The sequence below is a fragment of the Amblyraja radiata genome, chromosome 7, assembly GCF_010909765.2.
Source record: "Amblyraja radiata isolate CabotCenter1 chromosome 7, sAmbRad1.1.pri, whole genome shotgun sequence".
Classification (NCBI taxonomy): Eukaryota; Metazoa; Chordata; class Chondrichthyes; order Rajiformes; family Rajidae; genus Amblyraja; species Amblyraja radiata.
In genome coordinates, this window is record NC_045962.1 from 30,332,480 (window position 1) to 30,349,135 (window position 16,656).

The 16,656-nt window shown below is 44.6% G+C and overlaps 1 protein-coding gene across 6 annotated transcripts in view; it reads right to left on the bottom strand.

Moving 5' to 3' along the window:
- kalrn (kalirin RhoGEF kinase) overlaps positions 1-16,656 on the bottom strand; it is a 612,442-nt gene that overhangs the window by 117,216 nt on the left and 478,570 nt on the right. The window lies entirely within an intron of this gene.

The following is a 16,656-nucleotide window of genomic DNA, read 5'->3' on the forward strand; positions in this document are numbered from 1 at the left end:
GAGGCAGATACAATAGTGGCAGTTAGGAGGCTTTTAGATAGGCAGATGCAGGCAGATAGAGGTAGATAGAGGCAGATGCAGGTAGAGGCAGATGAGATCAGTTCAGCTTGTTCAGTACAAACATAATGGGCTGAAGGGCCAGTTCCTGTGCAGCGCCATTTAAACCTTGCTTTCACGGACCCCTTTATAATGGATTTTGGTTACATTGGACGGACCTACTAACCTTTATTGCCAAGCCAGGCTGCTGTCAGCAACCCTGGCCCGCACCACCTCTCCACCTGCTTCCAGACTGGGCCTAACAACATTCACCGCCTTGGCCACTTCCAAACCATGCCTGTTGCCGCCACCGCCGACCCGTACCTACACTCCGGCCCCCCGTGGGCCACGATCAATGACTGCGTTGATCCTCGCCTCAACTCACCTGGATTCCAGGCCCAGTTCCAGACCGAGAATCTGAAGAAGGGACTCGACCCGAAACGTCACCTATCCATGTTCTCCAGAGATGCTGCCTGACCCGCTGACTTCAGCATTTTGTGTCTTTTTGTGTATTAACCAGCATTTGTAGTTGTTTGTGTCAATGACTAATACAATCATAATCCCTTAGATAGACACAAAAAGCTGAAGCAACTCAGCGGGTCAGACAGCAGCTCTGGAGAAAAGGATTAGGTGACGTTTCGGGTCGAGACCCTTCTTCAGACTGAGAAACAGTGGAAAACAATCCCTTAATTGATTATAGCAGACAATCGCCCATATCGGACACCATTCCACCACCACCCCCCCCCCCCTCAATGGTCCGTTAAAACAAGGGTTTACTGTACTGTTCTATGTTCTATATTCTATGAAATCCCGGGCCACTGAATTCATTGCCCACTGTCCTGCTTCCTTTATTATCAGGAGCCTAATGCAACCAGAAGACAAAGGGAATCCATGACTCAAAGCTTCCAGGATGTTTTGCTGTCTTTACGGAGTGTGCTTGGGCAAACAGAAAGGGCATATGCTTTCCACTACCTAAATTTTAGAATTAGAATTACCTTTATTGTCATTCAGACCTTACGGTCTGAACGAAATTTCGTGCCTGCAGTCATACATACAATAATACAATAATAAACAACAATAAACACAAATTAACATCCACCACAGTGAGTCCTCCAAGCACCTCCTCACTGTGGTGGAGGCAAAAATCTTAGGGCTGCAGTCTCTTCCCTCCTCTTCTCCCTCTGCGCTGAGGCGATACCCCACCGGGCGATGGCACAAACAGTCCCGCGGCTCACCGAACCCCGCAAACGGGCCGGCTCAAACACTCGGGTGGTCGAAGCCCGGGGTGGTCGAAGCTGCCGCCCTCCAGTCCAACAGACGCAGCCGCTGGCCCGCGGCTGAACCCCGGACTCAGGTCACCGCCGCCAGAACGCCGTCCCAGCCCCTAGCCGGATCGCCCTCACGTGAGTGCCGTTCCTCCCTCGAGCTGGGCCGCTCCGACGGGAGTGCCGTTCCTCCCTCGAGCTGGGCCGCTCCGACGGGAGCGCCATTCCACCCTCGGGCTGGGCTGCCCCGACGGGAGCGCCACAGCCCCTCACGGGAGAGTCTCAGGCCCGCGCCAGGCCGCCCTCACGGGAGCGTCACAGCCCCTCACGGGAGCGCCGTTCCAGCCCCGAGCCAGACCGCCCTCACGGGAGCGAGCCCAGGGCAAGTCCTGACTGGCTCTGCTTCCGGAGTCTCGAGGTCGCCAGCTCCGCCATTAGGCCTCAGCGCAGACAGAGGCAGAGAAGGGGGATACGACAAAAAAGTCGCATTCCCCCGAAGGGAGAGACAGCAAGCCCCATTTCAACCCCCCCCCTCCCCACATAAACACAACCTAAAAACCAAAAACTTAACTAGACAAAACGGGAAAAAAAACCACAAAAAAGTAGAAACAAACGGACTGCAGGCGAGCCGCTGCTGCCAGGGCAGCGCCGCCACTTCCGGATGCTACTCACTAGCAGTCCTGTGGACCTGGTGTGCTGAGCATCTTTTGATTCTTATCCAGCAGTTGCAACATTTCAATTAAAGGTTACAGTCCACATAATATAACCTGTTAACAATAGACAATAGGTGCAGGAGCAGGCCATTCGGCCCTTCGAGCCAGCACCGCCATTCAATGTGATCAGGGCTGATCATCCCCAATCAGTACCCCGTTCATGCCTTCTCCCCATATCCCCTGACTCCACTATCTTTAAGATCCCTATCTAGCTCTCTCTTGAAAGTTTCCAGAGAACCGGCCTCCACCGCCCTCTGAGGCAGAGAATTCCACAGACTCACAACTCTCTCTGTGAAAAAGTGTTTCCTCATCTCCATTCCAAATGGCTTACCCCTTATTCTTAAACTGTGGCCCCTGGTTCTGGACTTCCCCAACATCGGGAACATGTGGCATGCCTCAAGCGTGTCCAAACCCTTAATAATCTTATATGTTTCTTTCTTATTCATAATAGTTTTACCTCCACTCAACTATTCCAATGTACTAACGCAGAACGTAGAGTCTGATGAAGGGTCCTGACCTGAAACATCACCTTCCATGTTCTCCAGGAATACTGCCTGACCCGCTGAGTTACTCCACCACTTTGTGTCTATTTATTTCAATGTGCAGGTGGCCTAAATCTATCTTCTTATCCACAGCAAAGCTGAGGTCATGTGAAATTTAATGAAAGGTTCCAGGATTCTTTGCAGAATTGTCATCAAGAAAAACATGAGATACCCATTAGAACATAGAATTAAAGTGGAGTATCTTGAAGCAGCAATGAAATGTACAGAGGTTTATGGATGGAATTCCAGGACTTGAGGTATCAACAACAGAAGCTTTAGCCAGCAATGGTGCAACGATGAAAAGCAGAGTTGTAATGTAGGCCACAATAGAAGGATTTAGGTTCTAGTAGATCTGGAGGAGATCACAGAAGTAGAGAGGCGAGTTCATGGAGGGATTTGAAATACATTTTAAAATCAAGGCGCTGCTCAATTTTAAAGCTAAGTAGGTCAAAATGCAACAGGGACAGATATGTTTTTGTTTTCGGAAGTTGGGCCAGATGGGTGGGGACAGGATAAATCAATTCCAAGGCAGCCAAAGCCTGGGCTGTTCGGTAGGAGATGAACTAATGCCAGGGCAGAGTCAGCTGCAAGTTTGTAGTAGTGGTGATGGTCACTGTGGTCCAGAGTCCATCTTGGTTGCTAATACACAAACACCTGTGTAGTCTGAATCTGAACATCAACAGAGACTATAAACAAGATATCTTGTGACATTTTTATTGTCATAAGAATCAAATAATTGGGAAATGTAGAAAGTGAGAGTTATTGTTACAATTTCTGCAGGGCTGTTTCCCATTGGCTGGATGGGTTGTAATCTGGGTTGGTAGTTGGGCCCAGAGTTAGTGCTAAATTGGCTGGGGACAGGCCAACCTCAGAGCACACTCAATTGGGTCCCAGGTTTATATCATTTGAGTATGATTAATAAGGATATGTCATTTGTTGTGGATCCAGTGCATTTTACACTTTAGACTTTAGATACAACGCAGAAACAGGCCCTTCTGCCCACCAAGCCCACGTCGATCAATGATTACTCAGTACACATAGCACTATCCTACACACTACAGACAATTTACAATTTACAGAAGCCAATTAATCTACAAATCTGTACGTCTTTGGAATGTAGGAGGAAACCGAAGCACCCAAGGAAAATCCACGTGGTCACAGGCCCATTTTACTACTCCACTATGAACTTTCCTCAATGTGTGCCTACCTTGTAGGACTCCTCCTCTCTCTGACACATCGATTTGAAGAAAGGTTCAGACCCATAACATCACCTGTCCATTCCCTCCCCAGGTGCTGCCTAGCCCACTGAGTTCCACCAGCTCTGAGTTCAAGTTCAAGATCACATTTATTGTCACATGCACCAATTTAAGTACAGTGGCTCCCAGTGCGGTTCAGAATCAATTTCAAGCTCCTCCTTTATGTATACAAAGCCCTTAACGGGCTTGCCCCCACCTACATCAAAAATCTGCTAACCCACCATACTACCTCCAGGTCCCTCAGGTCGGCCGACTTGGGATTACTGACCATACCTACATCGTCCAGGCATAAGCTCAGGGGCGACCGCGCCTTTGCGGTTGCAGCACCTAGACGATGGAACAGCATCCCTCTTCCCATCAGAACTGCCCCCTCCATCGACTCCTTTAAGTCCAGACTTAAAACTTATTTCTACTCACAAGCGTTTCTTGAGGTCCTCTGAGGGAGCGCTGTATGTATGTATTTATGTATGTATTGTTAGATCTATGTACCACTGTATGTAGCACTGATGTAAAGCACTTTGGTCAACGAGAGTTGTTTTTAAATGTGCTATAGAAATAAAATTGACTTGACTTACCATACAGCCATACAAGTGAAAAAGAACACAATACACAATAATTTTAACATAAACATCCACAACAGTGGAATCAACATTCCTCACTGTGACGGAAGGCGATAGTTCAGTCATCTTCCTCCTTTGTTCACCCATGGTGGTCGGGACCTTGAGCCCTCAGCACCATCAGATGTGCAGTTTCTTGTATCTACATTACAGTGGTGCTCGCACAAATGCAAGAGGGTACAGGGAGGGTAAAAACAAGGAACTGGTGATGCTGGTTTACACAAAAGTGCTGGAGTCACCCAGCAGATCAAGCAGCATAACAGGAAAACATGAATGGGTGACATTTCGGGTCGGGACACTTCTTCAGATGCTTTCTGAAAAAGGGTCTGAAGAAAGGTGCCGACCTGAAATGTCACCCATCCATGTACACCCGAGATGCTGCTTGACCCACTCCAGCACTTTGTGTCCAGGGGGCAGGGAGAGTTGAGAGGTAAGGGGAGGGGGGGAGGGGGCAGGGGGGGGGGGTGGGTTCTAATTGGACCGTGCCCACTTCGAGGAAACCTGAGCAGATCCTGCATTAACCCCGCAATTTCCAATTAGCCCCGCATTTCCCCAGAGTTTCAATGCATTAAAACAAAGTGTAATCGGACAGGATATTTTAAACACACTGATCTTCTTTGCCGTGCTCACACTGCAACCTATCTACATGACGTCAGTAAATCTGAAACCAGATGGGTAGATCAGTATAAAAAGCAACCATTTGGTACTTTGCAACATCAACTTGCAATGAGACAGTACCATGTTTGCAGCAAACAAGCCCCAGCAACTCAAGCAAGGTCCCATTAATACTCCACTTTGCTCATCTTTAGCTTGGACCCTCTTTACCGAGATGATTGACAGAAAAATCAAACCGGTTGTTACACAATTCAAAGACCATGTTTTTTCCCCTGATTTTCCTAAAGTAATGCAAGCGGCTAACTGAGAAAGCAAATTAAGGGTTAATCCATCACTGAGCTTCATTTTATTATAAACTCAAAATATTTAAACGTCCTGCGATTTGACAAATTAAAGCTTTCAATTGGATTCATTCACATTTCCAGTTAAGACCTGTGATATTAAATTGTTCTAATTTTCATTGAACTTCCATTGGACCGGAGAACAGTGATGGCAAATATATCTTCCAACGCTTTGGGGCAGGAATTTTCAGTTTGTAATGATGAACATGAGCAATTTTCAGCTGTGTTTCAATTTAAGTAATAAATGGCAGGTTTGCCTGATTATTTCCCCATGGGAAATAGGGCTGAGCAATGCAGATTTCTAAGGATGGGCAGGGTCCAGTAGGACAAGAATTTTTTTAATAGGAATCAAACAGTTGTCCAGTGGACTACAATGAGCCCCACCCAGCTCTCTATGTCCTCTCTCACATTTACCCGAGCACCGCTGTAATGCATGAACCAAACTGAAACTTGTTTTCTGAAATGAATGAACTGTACCGGAGCTGAACTACAACTAGAATCCATTGCCAAATGTACTGATGTTGTAGGAGACACAAGAGATTGCAGATGCTGTAATATGGAGCAAAACAAACAAACTGCTGGATGAATTCAGAAGGTTTGGCAGCATCTGTGGAGGCAGAGGGACAGTCCACATTTTGGTTTGAGACCCTACATCAGGTTTGGGATTACACTCGCCTGAGGCCCTGTGAGTGTGGCCACAGGCTGGCCTGCCTGCCTGCCATGTCTACAGCACCACATCTGGACTCAAATATAGACTCGCCTCCGATCAATCTGAACCAGGCCTGAAAAACTGTGATTACAGCCCATGTGTTGCATTTATAGCTGAAGGAACTCATTGAATTGTCTCATTATTTGACTCTTGTGACTGTGTTCGATACAATAATTAAATTAATTAGCGAAGTTATTTTTAGCAAAATGGCAAACTAGAGATGACATCTGGAAAAACTCCTAGAAACCACAATCATCAGAAACATGAAGACTGGGGCTTCTCTTTATGCTGTAGTTTCCCAAAACGCAGCTGGCAACAATAAGATATTTCAGATACTAGATGTTGCTATTGGAAACCAAAAACCAGCCCACACAAAACATTTACTTTTGTAACACATGCGGAACATTACTTGATCGGTCTCCTTCCTTTTCTTCCCTTCCCTCTCACTGAACATTGGTTTCTGTGAATTCAAATGTTAGTTCTGTCCTCCATTATGACCCAGTGGCATTTGACGGAGTGGAATTTTATAGCTCCAGCTAACCAGGTTCAAATCTTATGTTCATGTCATGGGAGCAGAATTAGGCCATTCAGCCCATCGAATCTACTCTGACATTCAAACATGGCTAATCTATCTTTCCCTCCCAACGCCATCCTCCTGCCTTCTCCCCATAACCCTGACAGCTATGGTAGAGATATGACTCATTGGATTTTTGTGCCTCATTCTGTCCCGCTACCACATTGAAACCATTTTTTTCATTAATTATTATATCCAAGTTCCAGCTCTTTTAATCTCATTTAAAATCCTCAGTCTCCAACCCCACCAAGCTTCCATGAAAAACTTTCTATCAAGATATGCTTTTCTCTCTCAGTCTTGGCACTTGGTGAGATCGCATTCATGATACTTTCAAGTGACACTGCAATTTATCATCTACTTTCTCCTCTGATTTTGTGACCTCCTTTCTTGCCTCGATGCTTCGCTCTTTCTCTCTCCACTAACTGCTTCACCTTGCCATCTCACAGAGCTTGGTGACTTGCATCACCTTGTTAGTGGAAATAGCCATCTCCAATCACTTTCTTATATTTACTTTAGCCACAGCATGGAAACAGGCTCTTCGACTCACTGAGTCCACGCCCACCAGCGATCACCCGTATACTAGTACTATCCTACACACTAGGGACAACTTACAATTTACAGAAACCAATTAACTTACAAACCTGTACATCTTTGAAGTGTGGAAGGAAATCAGAGCAGCCGGAGAAAACCCCATGCCGTCACAGGGAGAACGTACAAACTCCGTACATACAGCACCCATAGTCAGGATTGAACCTCGGTCTCTGTAAAGCAGCAACTCTACCGCTACGCCACTGTGCCAAATTGTCTCCATTTGCCCGACCCTCATTTTGGATGATATTGACATTTGTCTCCCTTGAGTGTTGAGTTTAATAGTCAGAAAGTCACGTTGCAGCTTCATAAAACTTAAATGAGGCTGCATTTGGAGTAATGTGTGCAGTTCTGGTTGCCCCAGTACGGGAAGGATGTGGAAGCTTTGGAGAGGATGCAGGAGAAGTTCACCAGAATGATGCCTGGATTAGAAGGTATCAGATGTGGAAAAGTGAATTGTTTTCCCTGGCGCGTCAGAGGCTGAGACCTAATAGAAGTATATAAAATTATGAGGTGTAGATAGGGTAGACAGTCAGAACCTATCTCCTAGTGTGGAAATGTCAATGACTAGAGGGCATAACTTTAAGATGATAGGGGCAAAGTTTATAAGAGATGTGCAGGGCAAGTTTTTTTTAATGCAGAGTGATGAGTGATGCTCTGCCAGGGGTAGCGGTGAAGACAGAAACAATAATGGGATTTAAAAGGCTTTTGGATAGGCACATGGATATGCAGGGAATGGAAGGATATGGATCACATGCAGGCAGAGGACATTAATTTAACTGGCATCACGTTTAGCACGAGCATTTGGAAATGAAGTGTTTTTATATGCTGTACTATTCTAATATAAATGCAAACTGTTCTTTGCTACATAAAGAACAATTAACACTTGGACTTGGTGGGGCAGACAGATTAGTGAAGATGAAATAGCCTAAAGTAATTTATAAAGGAATTGGGTACAGTGTGATCATGATAGGACAAGTGAGTAAATTGGGCCAAATGTCGTTCCTTAGCTGAGCACAGCTTGTGATCCAGTGAATATTGATTCAGTTGTTCGACATACTTTAAAATTCACTACCCAACTTTGCATTTTTCCCTTAAGGAGGAAAAAACAAACTGCTGGAAGAAGTGGGTCAAGCAGCATCTGTGGAAGATAAAATAGAGGAGAAGGGTTAAGACAGGGACTGGTGGGCAGCAGTTAGATCAAGGAAGGGTGAAGGAAGGTGGGCAGAAGAAGCCAGGTGGGGAGATGGGTGTGGTCAGGAGGAGAGACTCAGAGGTCGGAGAGTGATAGGTGGAAGTAGACAAAGGGAATAAAATACGGTTCGAATCAGATGGGGAGAGGGAGGGTAGGTGAAGTCCAAGACAGAGGCTGGTGGTGATAAGCAGGTACACAAAAGCTACAAGTGTTGGAATCTGACAAAATAGGTGATAGTGGGAACCATTAAAGGAAAGATGATAGGCAGATGGACCAGAGGTGGGTGAAGCGTGTCACGGAATGGCATCAGGAGGGGGATGGTGACAAAAATAGGTGCTGGGTTGACTGGAGGTGAGGGTGTGGGAAAGGGAACAAAAATGGGTGAAGGGAAGGAAGATCTATAGGAGAGATAGTGGAATGCAGGAGGTAAAGGTTAATTGAAAATGGAAAAGTAAATGCTCATATCATTGGGTTGTAGACTACCCAGACAGAATGTGAGGTGTTGTGCCTCTACTTTGAGCTTCACCCTTGCAGTGGAGGCCAAGACCCTCAGACCAGTGTGGGTAGGGGAAGTAGAGTGAAATGGCATGGAACCGCAAGCTAGAACTTAGTACAGCAAAGGGACAGACCCTTCGGCCCACATGTTTGTGCTGAACATGATGCCATTAAACTGATCTCATCTGCCTGTGCATGATCCTCTACTCCCCACACTCTCATGTGCCCATCTAAAAGCTTCATAAATGCCCTTATCGTATCTGCCTCCACCACCACCCCTGGCAATGCATTTCAGGCACCACTACTCTCTCTGGAAAAGACTTGCCTGGCACATCTCCATTAAACCTTCTCCCTCTTTCCCCTTATAGCTATGCCCTCTAGTATTGGACATTTCCAACCTGGGAAAAAAAGGTTCTGACTGTCTCCCCTATCTATGCCTCTCATAATTTTATATATCAATGGGACGATGGTGGAGAGAGTCAAAATCTTGAAATTTCTGGGCGTGCATATTTCCGAAGATCTTTCCTGGACCCAGCACACTGATGCAATTATAAGGACAGCACATCAGCGCCTCTACTTCCTGAGAAGATTACGGAAATTCGATATGTCAAAGAGGGTTCTCTTGAACTTCTACAGGTGCACAGTAGAGAGCACATTGTCAGGATGCATCAATGTCCGGGGAGGGGATAGAGGGGGATAGAGGGGGAGAGAAGGGGAGAGAAGGGGAGAGAAGGAGTGGAGACACTTTTAAGAAGCCAGACGACTTTCAATAAAGTATAGCGGGCATTTAACATGACTGGTCGGTTTTCCTTGTTTCCGAAAACTCCAATTAGAATCAGAATCAGAATGCTTTATTGTCATTGCATGTGTCACATACAACGAGATTACTGTGTCTCTCCAAACATTCAAACATTCACATACTCATACTTTTTACACTCCCTCCCTCCCCAAACCCACCCATGGATTCACATTTACATAAATTAACACTGTCTCCCACCCCCCCTCCTTCCCCATAACCCGCTCCCGAGACAGAGTTCAGTTCCAAGATTGCTGATGGGTAAAAGCTGTTCTTGAGTCTGGCAGTGCGTGACTTTAGCGACCTGTACCTTTTTCCTGAGGGCAGCAGTGTGAAAAGGTGATGACAAAGATGTGTAATGTCTTTCACGATATTACAGGTCCTGCTGCGGCATCTGGAGTGGTAAATGTCCTCCAGAGGGGGCAGGGGGAGTCCAATGATACCCTGGGCAGTTTTTATCACCAATAAGCCAATTAAAATGCCCGGTCATCAAAGGAGATTGCCTACGGCTACCTCTACTGCCTATAACTACATAGCGACCCCACAACCACTGCACTACAAGTTCTAAAGAACCATGCCGACCAATTTTTACTCGCGGAAAATTTTCCTAGACCAAACTGAAGCCGCGAGTATGTGGGAACTTCCCTCGAGCATGAAGGAGACTAACGGTGACCTCCTAGGAACACTCGTCGACCATGCTGTGAGTTTGAGTCGAGCGCAAATTCTTCTAAACTCGCAAATTAGGACCCCGCAGTGGGACAAGCCCTTAATGGTCACTGCGGACAGAGAGAAGGTGCTCTGCATACTGAAAGCCTGATCTGTGAGCACAGCAGGAGCACTGAATGCAGTAGACAACATTGGAGGTGGTGCACATGAATACTTACCTCCCTTGAAGTCCTGATTAGATCTCTGATGGAGATGAGGGTGGAGGTGTAGGAATGTTAAATGTTATAATGTTATAACCCATTGGTATTAACATTGTATTTTTAATTTCAGGTTGCTCTTACCCCCTATGTTCCCCCCACAGATGCTGCCTGACCCACTGAGTTCATCCAGCCGTTTGTTTTCTGCTCCAGCCTCCAGCATCTGCAGTCTCTTGTGTCTCCACTTTACAAGTCATGCATTCTCTTTCTACCACAAAATAACACCCTCTGAAGAAAGAACAGCAGGATTTACTAGCAATCTTGGACATACTTCACACACCAAGTTCATTCCACTTTGCAGCTGCCAAAATGGGTGAAGACATAGAAACACACCCAAAAATTCACTAGATTATTTGTCACTTAGAACTCCAAAATGAGTTGTACAGGATCTTACTTTCTTGTTTACAACTGACCAAAAATGTATGGAGCAAACTTGAAGGAGATTCAGAAACAAGGAACTGCAGATTCTGGTTTACACAAAAGGGCAGAAAGTGCTGGAGTAACTCAGTGGGTCAGGCAGCATCTGTAATTTAATTTAGTTTAGAGATACAGCGCAGCAACAGGCCCCAGCGATCCCCGTATACTAGCACTATCCTACACACACTCGGGACAATGTACAATTATACCAAGCCAATTAACCTACAAACCTGTGTGTCTTTGGAGTGCGGGAGGAAACCGGAGAAAACCCACATAGGTCACGGGGAGAATGTACAAACTCCATACAGATAAGCACCCAGAGTCAGGATCGAACCTAGGTCTATGGTACTGTAAGGCACAGCTCTACTGCTGCAACACCGTGCCACCCTACCCTCTCATAAAACATGGATAGGTGGCGCTTTGGGTCAGGCCCCTTCTTCAGATTGATAGAAATTTCATACTGATTCGGTCTGAAGAAATGAACCGACCCGAAACGCTACCTGTCCATGTTCTCCAGAGTGCGGCCTGACCTGCTGAGTTATTCCAGTACTTTGTGCCCTTTTCAAGGAGATACAGACAGGCTATGGAATGGGTACATAGGTGGCAGCTGAGAAGTGAAGTGTTACATTTTGGTAGGATGAATGAAAAGAGGTAATATAAACCAGGTGGCACAATTCAAATGCAGGTATAAGGTCAAAGAGATCTCAGTATATGGGCATAGTCTTTGAAAGTGGCAGGGCAGCTTGAAATACGGGTTTAAAAGTATATGGGCTTTATAAATAAAGGCATACAGGACAAGAGCACGAAGGTCATGATGAACCTTTATGAAACATTAGTTCAGCCACAGTTAGTGCCTCAGGTTCTGGGCACCATACTCCAGGAAAGATGTGAAGGATTTGAAAGGAGTTCAGAAGAGATTTAGCAAAATGGTTCCTGGATGAAGAATTTCAGCCATTTCAGATATGTGAAATCTACTTCTCTTTCCACAGTTGTTGCCTGACCTGCTGAGTGCTACCAGCACTTTTTGTTTTCATTTCCATCGTCGGGTATCTGCAGTTTTTTAGAATTTCAATTATTTTTGTGAATTAACTGGAGAAGCTAGGGTGATTCTCCATGGGACAGAGGAGGTTGCAAAGAGATTTGATGGAGATAATTGGAATCATAAAGAGGTATAACTTCTCCCATTGGTGATGAGACTCCTAACGTGGCCAATCTGGACTTCTTTTGAAACTTTGCAATGGGCAACTACCACAGCTTTGTTTCTTGTGAACAAATATTGTTTTTACTGTTGAAATTGCAGAGCACCACCTTAGAGAAACAGTTGTCAATCCTTTCTGGGCAATTGCTAGCAGGTAAGGAATATATTCAGAAACAATGAACTGCAGATGCTGGTTTACACAAAAGGACACAAAGTGCTGGAGTAACTCAGCGGGTCAGGCAGCATCACTGGAGAACACGGATAGGTGATGTTTTGGCCTGGAAGAGGGGGGGGGGGGGGATGAAAGGGAGGAATATATACAGGTATTCCTCGAATTACAGTTAATTTATGAGATTTTGCTGAAGTGCCAGTGGCTCTGAGGTCAAATACTACAATTTGTAAAGCTATAACTATAACAAACTATAACAAATGGTGCACAGTTCTCTGTGTATTGGAATAGATTGCACTAAACCTTCCATACTGTATTTTGCTCAACCTGTTCAATTTAGGAACTTCACTTAATATATTTATTGTGTCACTGCAAATTCCTCAAAATCCACTGGATTAGCAGACCAACATTAGAGCACTAATCACAAGAGACCATTTCATATGATCATAAGATCATAAGTGATAGGAGCAGAATGTTGCCATTCGGCCCATCAAGTCTACCCCGCCATTCAATCATGACTGATCTGTCTCTTCCTCCGGTCTTCTCCCCACAACCTCTGACACCCGCACTAATCAAGAATCTATCTATCTCTGCCTTAAACTTATCCACTGACTTGGCCTCCACAGCCTTCTGTGGAAAATAATTCACCACCCTTGATTCAGCATTGAATCGCTAACAACAAGGATGGAGGACTGGGAATGAAACATTTAGACGTTTGAGCCTACCCTGCCATTCAATATGAATGCGGCTGGATGCACAGCCCACATCTCCTCTGCAGTGCCGGTTCCTCCGAGCCCCCAATTCCTTGATGATTCAAACATTTATCTACTTCCTCTTTAAATACCTGCAATGATCTAACCTCCCCAACTCTTTGGGGTTAGAATTCCAGAGATCCACCAACCTCTGCGAAAAGTTCATTCGCACCCTTGCCCCCTAATCGAATAGCGACATCCCTTGTTCGAGATTTTCCCACAAGTGGAACCATTGTGACATTTATGCTGTCGTGCCATTCTTATAAGTTTTCAATAAGGTTACCCCTAATTCTTCTAAACTCCAAAGTAGAGGAATGTGCGGTAATTTATTTTAGTTGATTGTGTCAGCACAACCTTCCCAGCAGAGAATCAGTCCAGTGAATCTCTTTCAGGCTGCCTCCAATAAGGAAACGGATGTAGAAAGTTCTGAAAATTATAAGATGAGTAATTTGTAATGTGTTTAACCCAAGAGCTTATGTACTGGGAAAGCACGATGGGAAAAGATGGCAACATAGTGAAGTCAACTTAAGGATGTTATGGAAAGGCGCTAAGTAGATTTATCAGGTGTAGCAAGAGAATAGAGCGGCTGGGAATACTCTGGAATTTAGAAGGATGAGAGGATATCTTATTGAAACATATAAGATTATTAGGGGTTTGGACATGCTAGAGGCAGGAAACATGTTCCTGATGTTGGGGGAGTCCAGAACCAGGGGTCACAGTTTAAGAATAAGGGGTAAGGCATTTAGAACGGAGACGAGGAAACACTTTTTCACACTGAGAGTTATGAGTTTGTGGAATTCTCTGCCTCAGAGGGCAGTGGAGGCCGGTTCTCTGGATACTTTCAAGAGAAAGCTTGATAGGGCTCTTAAAGATAGCGGAGTCAGGGGATATGGGAAGCAAGGTAGGATTGTGGATGATCAGCCATGATCACATTGAATGGCGGTGCTGGCTCGAAGGGCCAAATGGCCTACTCCTGCACCTATTGTCTACTGTCTAAATTCCACATGTAACAGGAAATAGAGGTGTCCTTTATTGTACCTATTTGTCAGGTAAATGGAAGAAATATTTTCTAATAATATTAGGAAACAGGAGGTTAAACATTGATTAATGGTGAATTATTTCATAGGTGTAAAACACACATGTCACCACATGCATCACGGTAATATAAAAATGCAGTGGGTGCTGCGAATCTTTCAATCACTTTGGATTCTCTCAGAGTGTTTCCTGTGCATACTGTTAAGGCTTTGAATAAACCAACTTGTTTGAGAAACTCACCATTGCTCCATGAGATGTTCTTTGTGTCTGTTCCTATCTAAGCCGTATTTAAGAGGACAACTGGGCCTCACGTGAAAGACAGATTCGGGGTACAGATTGACACAAAATTCCCTTCAACAGAGACCAAAACTGTGCACAGTATCTCAGGTGCCTTTATAATTGAGACAATAGTTCCCCATTTCTAAACTCCAACCTTTTTGCTATTAGGACCATTGGGCCATTTGACTTCCGAGCCACTCGATACACTTGCCTTCATGTACAAGAATGATTAGATCCCTCTCTACTTTATTCATCTGCAGTCAGCCTTCATTTGGATGATAGTCTGCCTTTGGATTCCTCGTACCAAAGTACAAAACCTCACACTTTTCCACACTAAAAGCTCCATTTGCCAAACTTGTACCTGCTCACTCCACCTAACGTAGTTTCTGATTCCTAATGTCCATATCACAATATGCCCTCCCACCTATTTGTGTGACATCAGCAAATGTAGATACGCTTCCTCCAGATCATTAATATCAGTTGTAAATAATTAAAGGGCCTGTACTGATCATTAATATAAATTGTAAATAATTAAATGCCAAGCACCGATTCAGCCTGAAAAAGTTTATTTTGACTCTGTCTTTTATGCAATAAGCAATCATCAATCTGTGTTAACACACTTCCCTGAGTGCCATGTACTCTTGCACTAGCTGTTTATTTGATATCTTGCCAAATGCCTTCTGAAAATACAAATACAGCCTATAGGTTCCCCTCCATCAGTTCTGCAAGATTCAAATGTGAAGAATACCAGCAACTTTGTCAAAGTTGCATAAAATGGTCAGCTGGTTGCGTTAAACAGGCCACTTTGTTCCTATGCCCAACACAAGATTCATGAAACAGACACTCTGGTTCTGTCATAGGAAGAGGAAAAGATTCAGCGGTGTTTCAAAAACACCCCAACGTTCTTACTGAATGGGATCCCTGGGCCACATGACTCAAACTGAAGAAAGAACATTGAAGATTCACAGAGAACCTCATTATTCATTTATTGACTTTTTTGTTTTTCACATATCATAGATGTGCATTGTGCTCACAGGCCTGTTAAGCTGCTGTAAGTAGGAATTGCTTTGTTCCGTTGTCAGTGCATATAACTATTTAGCACTAAAGATAGACACAAAATGCTGGAGTAATTCAGCGGAACAGGCAGCATCTCTGGATAGACGGAATGGATGACGTTTCGGGATGAGACCCTTCTTCAGTTACTCCAGCAATTTGTGTCTATCTTCAGTGTAAACTAGCATCTGCAGTTCCTTCCTGAACAATTTAAGACTATTGACTCTTGATTTGACGTTTAAAGCTTGTGTTCCGATGTAAAGAGCAAAGATACTTGAGCGGAGATCATTGGTCAAGAGTGTACACGGCAGAGGTTCTAGAATTATGGACGCGGCCCAGATCATCACGCAAATCAACCTCCCTTCCATTGACTCCATCTACACCACGTTACCTCGGGAAGGTCTCCAGCATAATCAAGGACGAATCTCACCCTGGACACTCCCTCTTCTTCCCTCTCCCATGAGGCAAGAGGTACAGAAGCGTGAAAACGCACACCTGCAGATTCAGGGACAGTTTCGTCCCACCTGTTATCAGGCAACTGAACTACCCCATCACCAATGAGAGAGTGAGCCTGAGCTACCATCTACCTCATTGGAGACCCTCGGACTATCTGTAATCAAACATTACTGAACTTTATCTTGCAGTGAAAGTTATTCCCTTTATCCTGTATCTGTACACAGTGGACAGTTTGATTGTAATCATGTATTGTTTTTTCACTGACTGGATAGCTCACAAAAAAAAAGCTTATCAGGGTACCTCGATACCTGTGGCAAAAATCAAAACTAAACTTAACTAAATTAAATTAAACTAAACTAATTGGCAGAGGGAGCACAGCTCATCACATTATACTCACTTCCCTTTCTCACCCAAGCATTTCCTGCCCCACTTGTTGCAATCAGTTGGGGCAGGGTCCCAATATTAGGCTTCATCTGCCACCTCAGAACCCACAGAACATTCGTGAAGGCATAAATGAAAAAGCTAAAAAATAAACCTGGTATTAATTTACACCCACGCAACATAAAAATCAATATTAGTTAGTATAGGAAAAATTTGTGATATGAATGAAGTGTTCACAGGTTATAACAACG